The 16629-nt window shown below is 41.6% G+C and overlaps 1 protein-coding gene across 2 annotated transcripts in view; it reads left to right on the forward strand.

Moving 5' to 3' along the window:
* Nucleotides 1-3795: 3795 nt before the first annotated feature.
* The window catches only part of LOC120893894, a 63305-nt gene continuing 50471 nt past the window's right edge, over nucleotides 3796-16629 (forward strand). For both annotated transcript variants that reach the window (XM_040296082.1, XM_040296083.1), the window contains exon 1: nucleotides 3796-4410. The gene's annotated coding sequence lies outside the window, so the exon portion shown is untranslated. The remainder of the gene's footprint in view (nucleotides 4411-16629) is intronic.

Raw genomic sequence — 16629 nt, forward strand, 5'->3', positions numbered from 1 at the left:
AGCGTGAGACAGCCAGGCTTAGAGCAAACCCACAAAGTCTACTGTGTACTTCGACGCGAAAAAAACGAAAGAGTCAAACTCCCACCGGTCCACTTCGACACTGGAAACTATCGAAACAAGTAGAAGGACGCGCGCCCGAAACAGCGGCAGCTCTGTAAACTGTTTGCCTACCAGACGGGACAAACATTCTCAGGGCAAAAAATCCACCCAAGCTTAATGTTGTCGCATGTCGCCCCAAAACACGCGCGCGTGTCCTTTTCCCCCCATTTCATCCGTCCACGGAACACGGCAAACGGTCCACAAGGAATGAAGCGAACGGAAGCACAAGCAGCACACGCTTGCAGCTCGTTCTCACAGCTCGGAATCTAATCTGCTGCCGGGAAAATTACATGACTCGTAAAAGTAAATTATGTTGCATGCAACCCGTTGCACCGTTGCCGTGAAATGGGTGGATGTGAAACGGGTTTTCCCACACACACACCCTTACCCTGGAGGCTACTGCGAAACGGTCACGGTATGTGTGTGTGTGTGTGTAGGACGCCTACAAAGCCAATAACATGTATTCCATTTCATTGAATTAATAACAATTAAATTACTCCAAATCGAACGGATTGATTGGTGGTGATTGCGTTTCAAGTTCGTTCCAGCTGCTTGGTGCATACAGTTGTGTGTGTGGAGATTAATAGCAAATATTATTAATGATTGTGGTTCGGTTGGCAGTGCAGTTGCCCCCGGTTCGCTGGCTCATACGGACTTGCACATTCGATTGTACAGCGTGCAATTTATGCACCGGCATAAATCGGAATATGCTTCGCTGCCATGTTGCGCTATCATTAGTGTGGAAATGTCTTGGAAATTGGTAGCCAAAGCTCTATGGTGAGTTGTTGTCTTGTGCAGAAGCGATCCGGCACGGTCACATCGTAGGCTAACCCATCCCATCCAACCCATAAAAGCATTGTTTGTTTATTAAATCTTCTCATGGCTGTATCTCGAGCTGTATGCCCACCACGTTCGCCGTTTCTGTACCGTTTTAGAGCAGCCCCATAAATGCTTGTTATGATCGGAGAAGATGATCGATTAGGAGCATCCGGGCAGCTTAACTCATAATTAATTATTCTAATAAATCCATCACAGAAGGGGAATGTGTGCGATACGAGCACGCTTTAACAGGCTGCACGGCCATAACTTCATATCGGGGAAAAACTTTGTTTGATTGAATATTGTTTCCACTTCCGCTTGCTACACGATGATAAGAGAAGCTAAACTTCGCGGAGAGCGAGAGAGAGACAGCGAAAGCGTAGAAAAGAATGCCCTTGATGCCTCTTTGTGCTAAAAAATGTGCTGTTGGAAAACTTTTCCCTCTACCCTGCCTTCCACAAACAACACGGGATGTAACACGCTTCGCCATGGGGAAGATGATGGTGCATTTGCAAACCATTGCAGCGAGCTGTTTATTTGATTTTGCTGCTTATTGTTGTTGTTGTTCGGTGCAAGCATACAGGCACGCTGCTTCACTGCCGTGCCCTCCCTTCCCTGTGTAACTTTGCATCAGTCTCTCTCTCTCTTTGTGGGTAGATGTATGTTACTGTTTTGTGCATTTCATCCATCGTTGGATGGTGGTGTGCGGGTAGATCGGATGGAAAATGCAGCGCAAAATGGGCAAAACTCTTCACGCAAACTTCCACCGTCGAGCGTGGATCGTTCGTTTGATGAAGAGGAGTAAAACATGCTATAAGCACGATGTAGTCGCGCAAACAAGAGTCTGGTGTTGTGTTCATCCAATTGTGGAATTGAGGAGAACGTAGGCAGTGGTCTATCAATGTTTGTGGTATGTTTTATTTGATTTTTACAGACCATAAAGTGCTAGAATTTATGGAAGTTTATCAACAATAACATTAGCAACGCTGAATATCCCTGAAAAGACGATCAACTTCAAGTCGTATACAAGTATGGATATGCGGTTACATTCAGCATGATTGCCATGGTAAAAACAGTTTTGATACGCCGTTTTCGAGCCCAAATAAACAATGTTAAGCTGCTTTTGAACATTGTTCAACAGTAAGTAAACATTTGACAACCAACATCGGATGCCTATCTGAACTTCGTTCATTCGTAACTAAACAAGTGAAACCTCCACGTTGATCCGTTTGCTGTATAGAGTTTAGATTTTTGGCCTATAAGTTATCCCGATACCTTTAAAATCAATCGTTGACTATTAAATTAGTACAAAATGATTTAAAATGAAGCTCCAAATATTTTTTTTTATATTTACCAAAGAAACGTAGCTGCGTAATACAAACGTACGTTAATATTATGGAAAACAAATGTTTAGTTTAGATTGAACAATGCTCAAAAAGGCAACATAACTCCAGTTGACCATCAAATGTTTAATTATAGTTGAACTTTTGTATAAAAGCTTCTTAGGCGTCAACCATCAATTACGTAATGCAAAAATTGCATCTTTTCGACTCCCACACCCCTGGTGTAACAAACTGTAACGTTGGAAGAAACCCCCCCTTCCCCAAATTACGTAACAGATGGATTTTTTTACTTTATTCTGGTTGCATCACCATCATCGGAAGCGTTTTTCATCATGCCATGTTCCCGGTCCTCCATAAATATGTTTATATTTCCAGAAATGTGTCTTTGGCTTTAGATGTTGTATCATCATCAAATTGATTATTCTATTTCCAATAACATGTCATGTTTAATATGTTATGCATGGCCGAAACCCCGGTTTTGGCCGAAAACCGCACTGATATTTGAGATACGCGGATTCCTCGGGAACGCACAAACCGCGTAACTCGGGAGCAGACTGTACATAAAAAGAGGCGTGATATTTTTTAGACCGGCATAACCTCGAAGGTAGTTCCATGGTACAGTCGTCAACTCGAAAGACTCAATAACATGCCCGTCATGGGTTCCAGCCTCGAATGGACCGTAACAAATCCTAACGATTGACGACATTTGATAAATAATACCCTTTAAGGGCCGAATTAAAGGTCATCGAACATAACTTCCAATCAAAGGTAGATTTAAAAAAATGGTAATAAAAAGTATAAATAATCAATAATAATAATGATAAAACAATTTGAACAATATTCATAAAAAGTAAAGTAAATTTGCTTTAAAATGGTAAAGATAGGTATAATTTTGGGGTATTTCGATAGTTTCCCAAGCATTATTTTTAAGTATTAAACATTATTTTATGTCTCATAAAAGCAGTAAAATATTTTCAAATCGATTGTTTTACAGTGATAATTAACAACACACCACACCGTTCATGAGTTCATGATCTCATACCACCGCCTCATATGCACCGTTACTGGCCGGGAATGAACTCGTGCCGGGCATTCATCCATCGTCAACCGGCAACCTTTGTTATTGCTGTCCGCTTGGTGCGGCAAGTTTTTCCCCCACTTCCCACTTCCGCATTACCCCACCGTGTGTCCTCCGCAGCAGCCAGTACCGTGAAAATCCATTAGCAAGTTTTGTCGTGCCAACCGCACCACACGCACACACGCACCATCCGTCTCGCCTCCCACCCCCTAAAAACCGAGTTGGATCATTTTCCGGCGATAAACAACCAGCTCGCCGGTTTGCCGTCCCGCTTCGCCCTTTTTCAAGTGCATCCATGCGCATTCGCATTCCCACGGCCAAGGCACGAGGCAACCTCTTTGTTGCCGGGTTCATCCGACCGCGTTCGGCACAAGCTGCGTTCGTACGCCGCACGCCGAACGTCGACCAAAACAAAAGCCCGCTTCCGAGCAGTCTGGTCCTGGCGGTGCTACACACAAATGCCGGCTCAGTCATTCGGTGAAAGACGGCGCGAACGGACGCCTTTTTGCCGAACACCGGGCCACACCGGAAACGGTTCAGGAGTAACAACGCGCGTGTCTCAGCAGCATCCCTCTGGGCTGGGTTCGTTCGTGTGCGGTTGTTGACGCGTGCAGCACAACACGTACGTGTGTGAGAAGGGCCTTTGCGGTAGCTTTAAAACGTGGAGCAGAAAACATTGCGGCTCGGGGTTTTTGTTTTGGTGAAAGCAAAAAAGCATTTAACCGACCTATAAACGAAACTCGGCCGCTGGTGTTCTTTGGTGTTTATGTGTGTGTGTGGTTTTGAATATTGAAGTGCGACAAGAAAAAAAAACGAAGAAAAAACAAGTTGACCCTTCACTTCCGGTCCTGCCGGTGATCGCTGCCGGAGGGTGAAGTCATTACCGGCTCCACTGTGTGAAGTGTGAAATTTAATTACTTTGCCTTTCGGCAAGCAGGCAACAACTGGGTACTGTCTCCTGTTTTTGTTGTTGTCTTCTTCCCCTTCGTCTGACCCAACAGTGGACAAACCGAAATAAACCGTAATGATCTCTAAAGCAGCAGCAAATACACCATTCGCATAAACGAGAACGTAAGTGTTGGTTGGGAGACTGCATGGCAAAGAGAAAGTTAACGGGAAGGGAGGCGAAAATAACACATAAAGATAGCGAAAGTTGGGAAAGTGTGGATGTATCAAACCTAGGAAAAGAGGAAAGTTAAAGCAACGAAACAAAAACAAAACAAAAAAATAGACACGCAATAAAACCGATCCTCATTAGTTGATTTTTCTGCTGTATAATTTCTGGACTGGACCGGTCCAGAGGCCCACCGGGAAACGGAGTTTTTGTGACGGGTGTGCAGTTGAAAAGGGAGCAAAACCAAAAAAAGGAGAGAACGACAGTCAGCCCACATAGCATAAAGTGGGACAGACGGTCGATGATCATAATAATAATAATAATAATGATGATAATAACAATAATGATGAAGGAACAGTCCGTCAGAGGTTACTGACTGCAGACGAATGTGTCGTTTTTTGCCACACTTGCTCTCTCCCTCTATCTCTTGCCTCCCATCATGTGCCATGCATCGCCCCGAATCGAGGGTATACCCCCTCGGCGTGTGATACCGGAAGAGATGGATAATTTGGCACAAGTGACGCACATAACAACACCAGCCGACCGGTGACCGTCGACGACTAAATGTACATTCAGCGACGACGATCCGATGAACCGATGATGGCGGGGTAGTAGCGCGGGACTGTCCAGAATAAATAGAGCACCGGGGAAATTAAAAATAAACAGTTACTCCCCCACTTTCTTCTAGCCGTTTGGGAGAGGGGGAGAGTGTGGAGTGGTGTGGTAGACGTGGTCCGCTCTGCCATTTGAAGGAAACGCAGCAGGGACAATGGCAGCGTGCAGCGTCTCAGTAACGCGCTCTACCTTGTGCTGCTGTCGAGCGCCCACGACGAGCGTACCACGACCGTGAATTTGACTTTTTCGGCGGTCAGTTTTTGTTGTGTGTTCGATGTTTCGTATCGGTTCGTGTGTGTGTGTGTGTGTGTACGTGATGCGTTCTTTGTTTAGTAAAGACGAAGCAAATCACTTTCATCCGGGGAGAAGTGTATTGCATGATAGTGAAGCTTTCGAACGGGTTGGATGGAGATCGGCATGATCGGTTCGGTGCAATAGGAAAGATTGTGTTTGCTTTGGGATTATAAAGAAGTTTCGGAAATATCATTTCTCTTCTTCTGAGAATGTCTTTAAGTATTTGAAGTATCAGCTGATTTATTTGGATTTTTTTTTAAACCGAAAAAGCCTCATAAATCAAATAGTTTAATACGGAATGAGCTGACATTGTCATACGAAAAAGATAATTCTTCTAATATCTCCATGCTTAATGAATTCTGTATACAGTCTACAGTCAACAAAAGTTGTAAAAACTACACGACCCATTAACGCAACCTGTGAAATAAGAAGTATAAATTACACAAAAAAACACCGTCAAAAGCACACTGATTGAATTGTTGCAATGGATTTGATTTGAACTTTGCCCAAAACGGGTTTTTGGAAAACAAACTAATAGCGCAAGAAAACAAGAACGATTTGACCTGCGGGGCTGTGTGTGTGAGTTTGTGTCTGCGCGCAGCTGTTTCAGTTACGCTGGAAACGAACAATAACGCACTGTCGAGTCGACAAATGTGTCTAGCAAACTTTCGTGTCGTTACTGGTCTGGTCCGCCAGAAGTGTCTGGCAACTGTCAACTGTGGAGCAACAGAAAAAAATGAACTGGTCGTGAAGCAGCCGTATTAAAACAGACACTAATAATTGCGTTTTGTTCGATGTTGGAGTTTGTGTGTATGTGTGGGTGGGTGGGTGTGAGTGAATTGTTGTTGATTAAAGATTACAATACAATTCTCATAGTTGAGGGACACTTTCTTCACTCTTTCTTACGTGAAATGAACCGTATGTGATTGGAATTGGTCTTCATAGAATGCGTTTTGGACAAATCCAATGGCAATTTACAATGAACCTATCAGAAAAGGACACCATAGAGTCTCATTCCCCTCATATAAAGTTCACTTCCCATAGGAATGAATCAAGGCAATTTCCAACTATGAGAACCCCTGGAAAACCCTGTAATAAGATTTTGAAGTGTCTAATAGTTGAAAATAGCAAACATTTATAAAAGCTGTTGATTGATTAAAAATAATGTTTGATGGCTAGAAAAATTACTATTAGTGTCTATGAAGCAGTACCGGTCTCGTAGTACGGTCGTCAACTCGTACGACTTAACAACATGCCCGTCATGGGTTCAATCCCCAAATAGACCGCGCCGCCATACGTAGGACTGATTATCCTGCTATGGTGGGGAATCAATTAGTCACTGAAAGCCATGCCCACTAGTGGGTACAGGCAGGCCTTGACCGACAACGGTTGTTGAGCCAAAGAAGAAGAAGAAGTCTATGAAACATAAGTTCAAATGATACATTTTTTTTATTTTATAACAGTAAGAGATAGATAATTATTGAACTAAGAAAAAAAAAAATAGAAAAAAATACTGAGACAAAATAAGAAAAAAATCTGTGCCGTCAATGTATTTATCTTTCATCTTCTTATATATGCCTTTTATGCAAACACGCGCCTAATATCTCCGCTATCACACCCGTCCGAAGCGCACATAATGATGATCGATCTGCCGTCAATGTCCGAGTAAAAGATCAGGCGTCTCCATTATTGCTCATCTTCTGTCTGCTTATCTCTACCGTTAGCATTTAGTTACCATCTTCTTGCTTTCTTTCCCTCCCCCAAGCGTGCAGTCTCCAAAAGTGATGTGAAAAGTTTTCCCCGGACAGAAAAAATGCCCCCTTCATGGGTGGGTTCTCGCCCAAAACCAAACACCCCTATCGGGCACAATCCAATTCGCAGCAACAACTGGTCCCGTACCGCTGTGGATCAACTTTCTGCTAACTTCTACCCCGTGATCCCCTTACCCTTACCCCTTGCTTTTGTGTTGTTTTATTCTGTTTGTGTGTTTATTGATTAGCTGCAAAACAAAAGGTCACACGCATACAAACACCACCGGGGCAAACAAACACCGAACCCGTGCCCGCAAAACCCGAACGATACGCCTATGAGTTATTGAAAAGTGCCACCATGCCAACTCGTCTGAGAGGGGTTTTGGGGCATAAAGTGAGAGGTGATTGGAGAGATGAGCCGAGGTTTTCCAAATGATCTAATCAGGCAGAACTTTATGGTCAAACTTTTGGAGCCATTCAAGCCAAGGTAGGTTCGGGTTTCCACGGGGCTCTGACGGGTTGCGACCGGGAGCTGGATGTGGGAACCCCTATCGGTGTAATCGCATGAGCAAATCATCACATTTCAGCGTACCTTTTTGTACGCGTGCTGAGTGTTTTCACCATCTGTTTGTTTGTGTGGGCCCGAATGGCATTTCAACACTCAGCACCCGCCTATTGCACATTTAGTTTTGTGCAATTTCAACCATAAAACGACTGTCGAAGGCTAAAAAAGGGATAGTAAAGTGGAAAAAATCGATCCAGAACAGCAAAATGCATGAATCAGGCGTAAGCTGCTTACATATTTATTAGCAGCGCTTAGCAAACGCCTAGAAATTGGTTCGACTCGATCATGTGCGATAATCGTGCAGCATCAAAATAAGCAGAGCTCGATTGTGGCAAAAAAAACATGACACTTTACGTTCAAAAATTCGTACCAGTTTTTAGTTGAATTGAAAAGGTTGCTAGAAAAAACAAGATGAAAGCTTTTGCGAAATTATTCAACATATTTTAAATTAATTAGTGCGAAAATTATACTCCACGCTTAGCCTTCATTGTCACCCGCATCTTCGAAAATGGGATAACTCAATTTCCTCAGTAGGCAAACATATTTTTGCGAAAGGTTTATTCGAGCAAACGAATCAAAACGAAGCGTCTGCAACGTCCCACACATTTTGGGGCTCGGATACAAACTGAGCAATTTAATTACACACACACAACAAAGGGAACAGACAAACTGCCAGCACTCAAGATGGTTGAATCGATTTTAAATGACACTAACAAACGTGTTGCTACCGTCAAACAAATAGCGCCGTTTGAAGTGTGATAGAAAGCCGGTTTTTGGTGGGATTAGGGTGCATAAGAGATCCCGCTTTGAGTGTGTATGTGTTGGTGGTACCTAGCACTGATAAGCAGCGGTAGTGAAAGGTGAAAAACAGTTCGATGAGTTTTATGGTAGAATCAATGCCATCAAAGGAAGGTTTATTAATGTCAGCATTTAAATTCCATTTAAACAAATTAAAATAAATTCAGACTAACGAGTGTCGATAATATTGAGTATGGACGGGTTTCTTAGTGTGAAATTGAAAAAAAAATACCTTGTTCGGGATCCGCATACGAACGGAGAAAAATATCATAAAATAAATTCGTTGTAAAATTCAATTTTTGAAAAAGCTTTTATGTTTAAAAGCAAAGCTCTGTTACATGTGCTTTTAGGTTTAACATTTCTTGTCCCACGTAGGGATTTTTATTTTTCCCTCGGTTATGACCTTTCCATCTTTTTTAATTCAACAGACTTTTCATTGTTTTACGAATGTCACGATAACCTGCGAGTATCGTATAAAAAGGTTTACCCGTTAGGTTTTGCCGGTAAATACGCTTTGTATGAATTCTCGAGATAACTGGAGGAACATTTTCGGTCGATTTTTTCGTTGCATTATATTATACACGCTGCTTGTTTGCTGTATTTAATTATTTTTCATTTTTGACTAAAAGGTTACATAATACAGGTCACATAATAATTAATAAGTAATAACATAACATAGCATAATCGCTTATCACTATGATTTCAGTTCATTCGTTGAAAATTGAAAGGTAGAAAAAGCTAATTTATTTGTTGATAAGTTTCATTTTATCGTGAACAATTAACTTATTTTCAAACGATATGCTATATAACTCATATAATTAAATGTAAACATTAAACGAATACAATTAGTAATAAATGAAAAGAGTAAACTAAAGCTTAATTGTGAAAATTATAACATTTTTGTACAACATTGAAATGGAAAAGAAAAAAAGACTGAAAAAATCTTACTATGTTAAGTCACACACTCCTCGATTGCGTTTAGTGCTTTGTTCAAGATGATTTTATGTAATAAAATCCTCCACATTTTGCTATTGCCTGTTTCCTTTCCCAGGCATGATATTTTTAATTCGTGTTTATATTAACATTATTACGGTTTCGGCCCTATTTTCTCTTAAACATGTTATTTAGGGTATGTTTAATGCTGCTAATAACATGCTCCTGATTATTTAACTGGGCTAGAATTTCACCTGATTGGTGGTCTCCTTTCAAGCTCCTTACATTACTACACTATGTACATAATGCCCGTCACATAACACCCTTAAAAAATGTCTTGTCAAACCCCGAAAAATCCCTGCTTACATCCTGAAGGGTTTTTATTCGTTCCAAGAAACCTTCCGCCGATCACGTATGATTGTCCTTTTCCCACCGAAGCACATGCGTAAACTGTATGAGTTTTTTTTCAAATCCCTGCCACAAACACGTACTATTTGCATGGTTGTTTGTGCAATTATTTATTATACAAACCCTGGCACGTGGCTTGTGCATAAGCAAATATTTTATTTCCGTCCCTTTGGTGGTGGTGGTTGGGAGTACGGAACGCAAAAGAAATTTGGTAATTGTTTCCTCTCTTTCGGGAACAATATTATGGTTTGCTGAAAATAAAACGAAATTCTCAGCATCGCTCACCTTGCGAAACCGGGCCAAAAAGCTTACGATGGATTAAAGCACTTTATCGAGCCTAAAATACACCTCTCAAGCACATGGTTTGGAAGCAATGGTTAAATAGAAACAAGAAAATCAGCGAAGGAAATGGTTCCATTTCCGCACGGTCTTAAATTAATTCGAGCAACTTTCAAACACAATTGTCGTTTTGCACGCTCTTCCACGCCACCCCTATAACACGCAGACATAATGAAGGCGCGCGAAACACAATGTGCCACATTCGTTACGCCACGTCCTGGGTGTTCGTCGTTCTCCGTCTTTATTTTTACCGCATCGATTTATTTTAACACCATTTCGTTTACACCTTGCACCAGCGGGTGTATCGCGAGCCAACATTACTTTTCATCAATTTTTGTTTGTACCTCACCCGCAAACCACTTCATCCATTCGAGCGCGAGGTTTATTGTTGGTGCCTGGTGAGCTTGCGAATATTTGCTGAATTTATTAACTCTACTGGGTCTGTACGGGCCCGGCGCACGTACGTGTGAGAAGCTTCGTGCGCCACGAGTTTTACACTGTTGCGGAACACACTCCTGGGGTGGCCGGTGAAACCAATCAGCCGTCCTGATTGATTTAATCGATTGACCTGATTGAAGTATGATTGCACACAGGGTGTGTGGGTAACGCACATTGTCACCATCGCCATTGTGTGTCGGGTGACGGGTGATGGGGTTTTTGAAAAAAACTGGAGGTTGACGAGAGAGGCGGCTGAACCACGTGTTGGCCCGTACCCGTACCAACTGTTTCGGGTCGGGTTGCTTTGCACACAGCTGGAAGCCTTCGTACGTGACCATCATACTGCACGGGTTTTTGTGTAGGTTGAGGGGGGGGGGGACTTTATTCCGCCCGAGTGTGTGGGCTTAATTGTTTGTTACGTTTGTGCAAAGTTTTGGGACAACTCAATCGGTGGATTCGAATCATAAACCCCGTTGGCGGTGGGCAGCTTTTTTTTCATATGAAATGAAAATGAAATAAGTGAACATATGGCACATGGTTTGTTGTAGTGTTTGGAGCTGGTTGAAAGATGTTTGAGTATTTAAGACATCTCGTTTTAAGCAATATCGTTTTAGCATCAAATTTGTGTAAAAGAGTTCTTACTATGGATTTTTTAGTCATTTTTAGTCAATATCAATTCCAATTTATTTCGATTGTCAGCCTAGAGAGGTTAAACAATACCTTTACCCGTTTTATATCTAATAAAATACCAACTTTACAACTAGTGAGTGAAGACATAGTATCCTGATCCTTAACAAGAAAGGGTAATCATAATCTCTATAACGAGAGCTGGTATGAACGCTAAGAGTGAGGGAAGAAGAGAAGATGGAAGCTTGATTAAATACGCGAATACAAGTAAGGAAAGGGGCGTTGCGTCTGAACACAGTACGACGAAAACCCACATTCAAAGAATTCCGCACTCTTAACTGACATGCAGGTGCATACAATTCCAGTGATCCACGGAGTGCCGGTGCGTCAGTACTACCATCAATAATTTTGGAGAAGCAGCGAGAATGTGCTGCATTACGTCGGATCACCAGAGAATCAAGGCCTAACATGCAAAATTGAGTGTCATAACAGGTCTTGCGATGATCTGAATCTACATTCAGGCAAAAAGCAATTCAGTTAAAACGATTTTACACTTTTGTCCAGTCTTCCATCCGTCCAACCGGGACCTGCGGTTACTCGAATCCAGAGTATTTGTAGCTCTATTGACAAGACTTTCAAGATGTTCATTGAATGTAAGTTTGTCGTCTAGGATAGGCATCCTATTATGACAAATAGAGAAAAAGATACCACTAAAAAATCGTTTAAACACAAATATAGAAGGTTTCGGGGCCGGTCTGGTGGTACAGTCGTCAACTCGTACGACGTAACAACATGCCCGTCATGGGTTCAAGTCCTGAATAGACCGTACCCCCATACGTAGGACTGACTATCCTGCTATGGTAACAATAAGTCACTGAAAGCCAAGCTCACACTTCACTAGTGTTGTCAAGGCAAGGCAAGCCTTGACTGACAGCGGTTGTTGTGCCAAAGAAGAGGAAAATAGAATGTTGCACCAATGGGAACATGTCACACTAAAATACAATCATCAGTTTAAAACGAAAAACAACTGTTTCCACTGCAATGCAAAATAAGAATTCAGCGGGAACAAATTATTGTTATTTATTTGCAAGAAAATGATAAAATTAACAAGAATATATTCAATAACAAATCCTTACAATCTGCTCACCATTTCACAACAAATAAACTTCATTTTAATGGATATAATAAACTTGAAAGTATCAAAAAGGATGAGAAGAATTCATTACGTTAATTATTTCTCAGCGTCGGTAGCCAAACAGGAAAATGATGAAATAAAATAAAAGCATCATTTTCTGCACTGTTTACATTCAATCTACGATTAGACGAATGGTTCCAAGCAAGTGTGTATGCATGCCATACAAAATGCCTTCCAACGAGCAGCATTACGGCTCCGCGACCGTTGCATTGGAAACCTACCTACACGAGGGAGCGCGAAAGAAAGGACTTTTCCTCGATTCAAAGTCGTCTTTTTCGCACGAACATATTGCACCTCCCCATCACTCCCGAACCCGTCGACTTAAAACAATGCGGAATACGTTTTCCACACCACCGATCGTAAACAGTAACGGTATCATCAAAACGGAAGTTAGCGGGTTTTGATGACGGGATGACATGCGGGAAAACCCAATGTTCACGAGGCACCAACGTTCGCTTACACTGGCGGCTTATGTTCCATACCATTCGATCCCGACCGCAACTCCAACTCCGGTGGGGTATGTATGCAAATGCTGGGCGGTGGTTTGGGGCAAATGGGGGAGGAAGACAAAGGAGCGGGACAAAGTTATAATATATTCAGAAAACTATTCCGAAACCCCTGGCCCCATCCACAACCGAACCGCATTTGTCCAGCATTCGCAGTCCGCCGGAGTGAGAGAGAGAACTGAGGCCGTTTTTACCCTTCGTCCCATTGGAAAGCAGCTGAGCAATGGACAGTAGTTGTGACTGCAATGGGTTGCGAGCAGGGCAATGGGCGGGTAAAGTTGTAGATGAATTTATGTTTCTTCATCACCACCACCACCACCATCACCACCAACCACTGGTTGGTTGGCTTGCGCGTTGTTGGGTCGCACGCGTGCCTGCTAGCTGTTGCACGAATCCATCATAGGCTCCCCGTGGTGGGAGAGCTTTTCTGTTATTTCGCTCATTGTTGCTCGGGTGAAATTATGACAACAATTTACGAATCCACTTGTACACATCGTCTTGCTTGCGAGCTTCTTCTCCGCTCCTGTGTGTTGCAGTGTTCTCACTCTATCTCTTACGCCGACTTCTTCAGTGCTCTTTTTCCCTTTCTGTCCGTAGGCCCCAGGGAATAACATCGCCTAACATTGTATCGTTTAAGGGAACAGAAATAACCTTGAGTTTATAAGACGTTGAAAAGAATGGAGTGAGAAGAAAGATGTAAACTTTAAAGCTATGAGCGGACACCCTTTCTGTCGGGTGCGGACAGATAATTACTGATTCTTATAATTGATCCTCAATAGAGATGATTGAAATTTATTTATTCTGGGCAGTTCTAGCAAACTGTTGTTTAACAATAATAGCAAGTTTAAAGCCAAATCGAAACAGGCTTAAAAGTTGCTTACAATACCGTGTGTCAAAATGGAAAAATTATATGTGTGTTTATATTGCTAAAAAAAAACTTTTGAATGCGATTGGCTTTTGATACATCAAACATGGTAATTCAATAGAAACCTTTAATTACTACTGTGATAAATATAACAATGTACTGTATCGGTATCTGTTTTGCTAGATTTTAATCTAATTTAATTTCTAGTTCTATTTAATCATTGTTTGCTGGGCACTAATTACCAATAATATCTAATAAAAGCTCAAAATAAATGTCAAAAATCACTCTTAAAAGATTCCACTTACAAGTCATACAGCGTCATAATAAATGTCTTATTATTTTTCCAACACGTTTACTCATATTTGAGCCATATTTACAGCACACACACGTACGCGCGTTTTCATGCGAATTGCTTCACGCGTGTTGATTAAGTGATTTTTTTCCAGAAGGTCTATATTAATTTGTGTGCTTTTCACCTTATGCTACTGGTTCCATCGAATGGATGGAACGAACACGAACTTCACGCTTGGTTGTTTGGTATCCTATTTTTTGTAAGAGCCATATGGTTCTTGGAGTGAAAGGTGTTTCAGTGTATGTTATCGTTTTCATGTAGTACAATCCAGTTAGAATCTGAAAGGCTTCACCACACCGGTTGCACTGCAAATCTGAGAAAAGGCAGAAAAATATCAGCATTTTCAGAAGGCTCACAGCGTCATGCTTTCAGCCCTATTTATAGCGCATTATGAAAACAACGTTTGTTTATCTTCACCAAACGTCTCCATCTCCATCCCACCCCGAGACTGAAAAATAAAGCAACAATCACGCCAATTCCTGGCCAAAAAGTCAAAAGTTTAAATCAACTTCACCTCCTACGCGGCATCGCGACCGGGTCGGTCGACCCCAACGTCACTAGCCAAAGGCAACGGAACGATCTGGAAGAAGCACCGTGACGCGTAGCGCGAGTGAAATTGCCAGGACTTTCGAGCGTATCGGCTTTCCCGACGCCAGACGCACAGTCACGGGCCAACTTTAATAAGTTCTAATTGATGTGGCGACAGCGTAATTTGATCGCTCGAGCTAAAATCGCTGTCGCAGTCAATTGAGTGAGCCAGTGTAACGGGTGAAATCAAAACCGATTGCGGATTGATTACCATTTGGCAATCGATTGCGGTCCGCAGTACTGGGGAATCGTGACGCAGCGTAAGGTTCTAACGTTGAAGAAGAGATTTTAAGTTTCAGTATTGTTTCTGTTCGTTTTTATGACACATTTCTGAGACACAGCTGGAGACTAATTGAAAGGAACATTACGCTGGATGGGAAGAATTTTATTTATTTTTTAATGAGTCCCAGCTGGATGATTCGGCGTAAGTAAGGCTTACACCTCAACATCCTTGCTGAGCGCCTGAAAGTATGCAAGTAAAACAATATTTAGTTTAGTTTTATTGAAAACGGTGCAATGTATTTGATTTAAAATTGCTAATTAGAACGAGCAAAGCTTATGAAAAGAAAGCTACTATAATGAAATAGCCTTATAATTTTTTAGTTATTCTATAGTATTTTTCTTTTCAAACAAATCCATACAACCCATTCGACCAAACTAGACAAAAGAACAATCTAAATATCTTCTTTGTAATTGAACCGTTTCCAATTTGTGAGCTTTCACTCTCCAGCGCACCGTACCGGCAGTTGTGGTAAAGTGAAACATTTGGCGTGAAACCTACGCAAAAATGCTTGGCACAAAACTTTTACACCAACCCAGCCACCCCGTGTACTGGTTTCGGGACGCCTGCACACGCCAGAAAGTCGGTCCAGTGTCACTTTGTCACCGGCAAGCTTCAAAGTTGTTGTCAGGCCCGAAAGCACAAACGTTTCGCAGTGGTAAAGTGTTGCCGTTGCTTTCCAAAACATTAAAAAGGATACGGATGTAGGTTGATGAGATTATATACTGAAAATTACACACCCCAAAATACCGACGCCCGGTAGTTGCGAGATAGTTTTAACAGATTGTATACAAGCAAAGATATGTGGCTACCAGATCACCGGTTTGAATATTACGCAAGGGAAAAGACACATTTAAATCGCGGCAAAGCAAAGTAAACCATCACAAAATGAGGGATAAAAATCACTTCAACGACGAGTACACTCGGAACGCTGGAACACGGGAAAGTATGTTGAAATGAACATTCCACGTTGCGTGTCTTTTGCCAAGCTGGCACAGATATGTAGGTGTTGCCGTGCTGAAACATTTCGCCGTACCTTTTCTACGCCGCGTTGCTCATTACCGGGGAAAGCTGGAATGTCGATTTGAAAATGCTTGAGTGAAACAGATTTTTTGTCGTTTTTTTGTTGCTTGTTTGTTTGAAGTGTGAGGATTTTTAATTTAGTTTCTTTTATGCACCACTCAGCAAACGCTACCTGTTGTAATATCAGGCCTTTTGTCTGTGAGTGATTAAAGGTAAGCGAGTTGAAGGGTGCTTAAGAAGTGTTTGACTATTTGATTTGAGTGATATTATGCTCTTTATCTGTAATATTTCTTTGAGTAATATTTATGTTAATTATGTTTATGTTGAGTTAATATTTATTGAAATGCTCTAACGATTTAGCTGTACCATCAGATACCATGAGCTTATGATGCCAGAGTAGCGGATGTAGCAGTTTTGCGATAGATTTAACTAAAGCAGAATTTCAACATTTAATACGTATATTAAAAAAAGACCATTGCAGGAAACACATAGAGAGATTTAGAGATAGACAGATAGAGAGAAAATAATGGGATAGCGAGTAATAAATCGAGAAATAAAGAAAAGAAAAGAAAAGAAAAGAAAAGAAAAGAAAAGAAAAG

The sequence above is a fragment of the Anopheles arabiensis genome, chromosome 2 (genome assembly GCF_016920715.1).
Source record: "Anopheles arabiensis isolate DONGOLA chromosome 2, AaraD3, whole genome shotgun sequence".
Lineage (NCBI taxonomy): Eukaryota > Metazoa > Arthropoda > Insecta > Diptera > Culicidae > Anopheles > Anopheles arabiensis.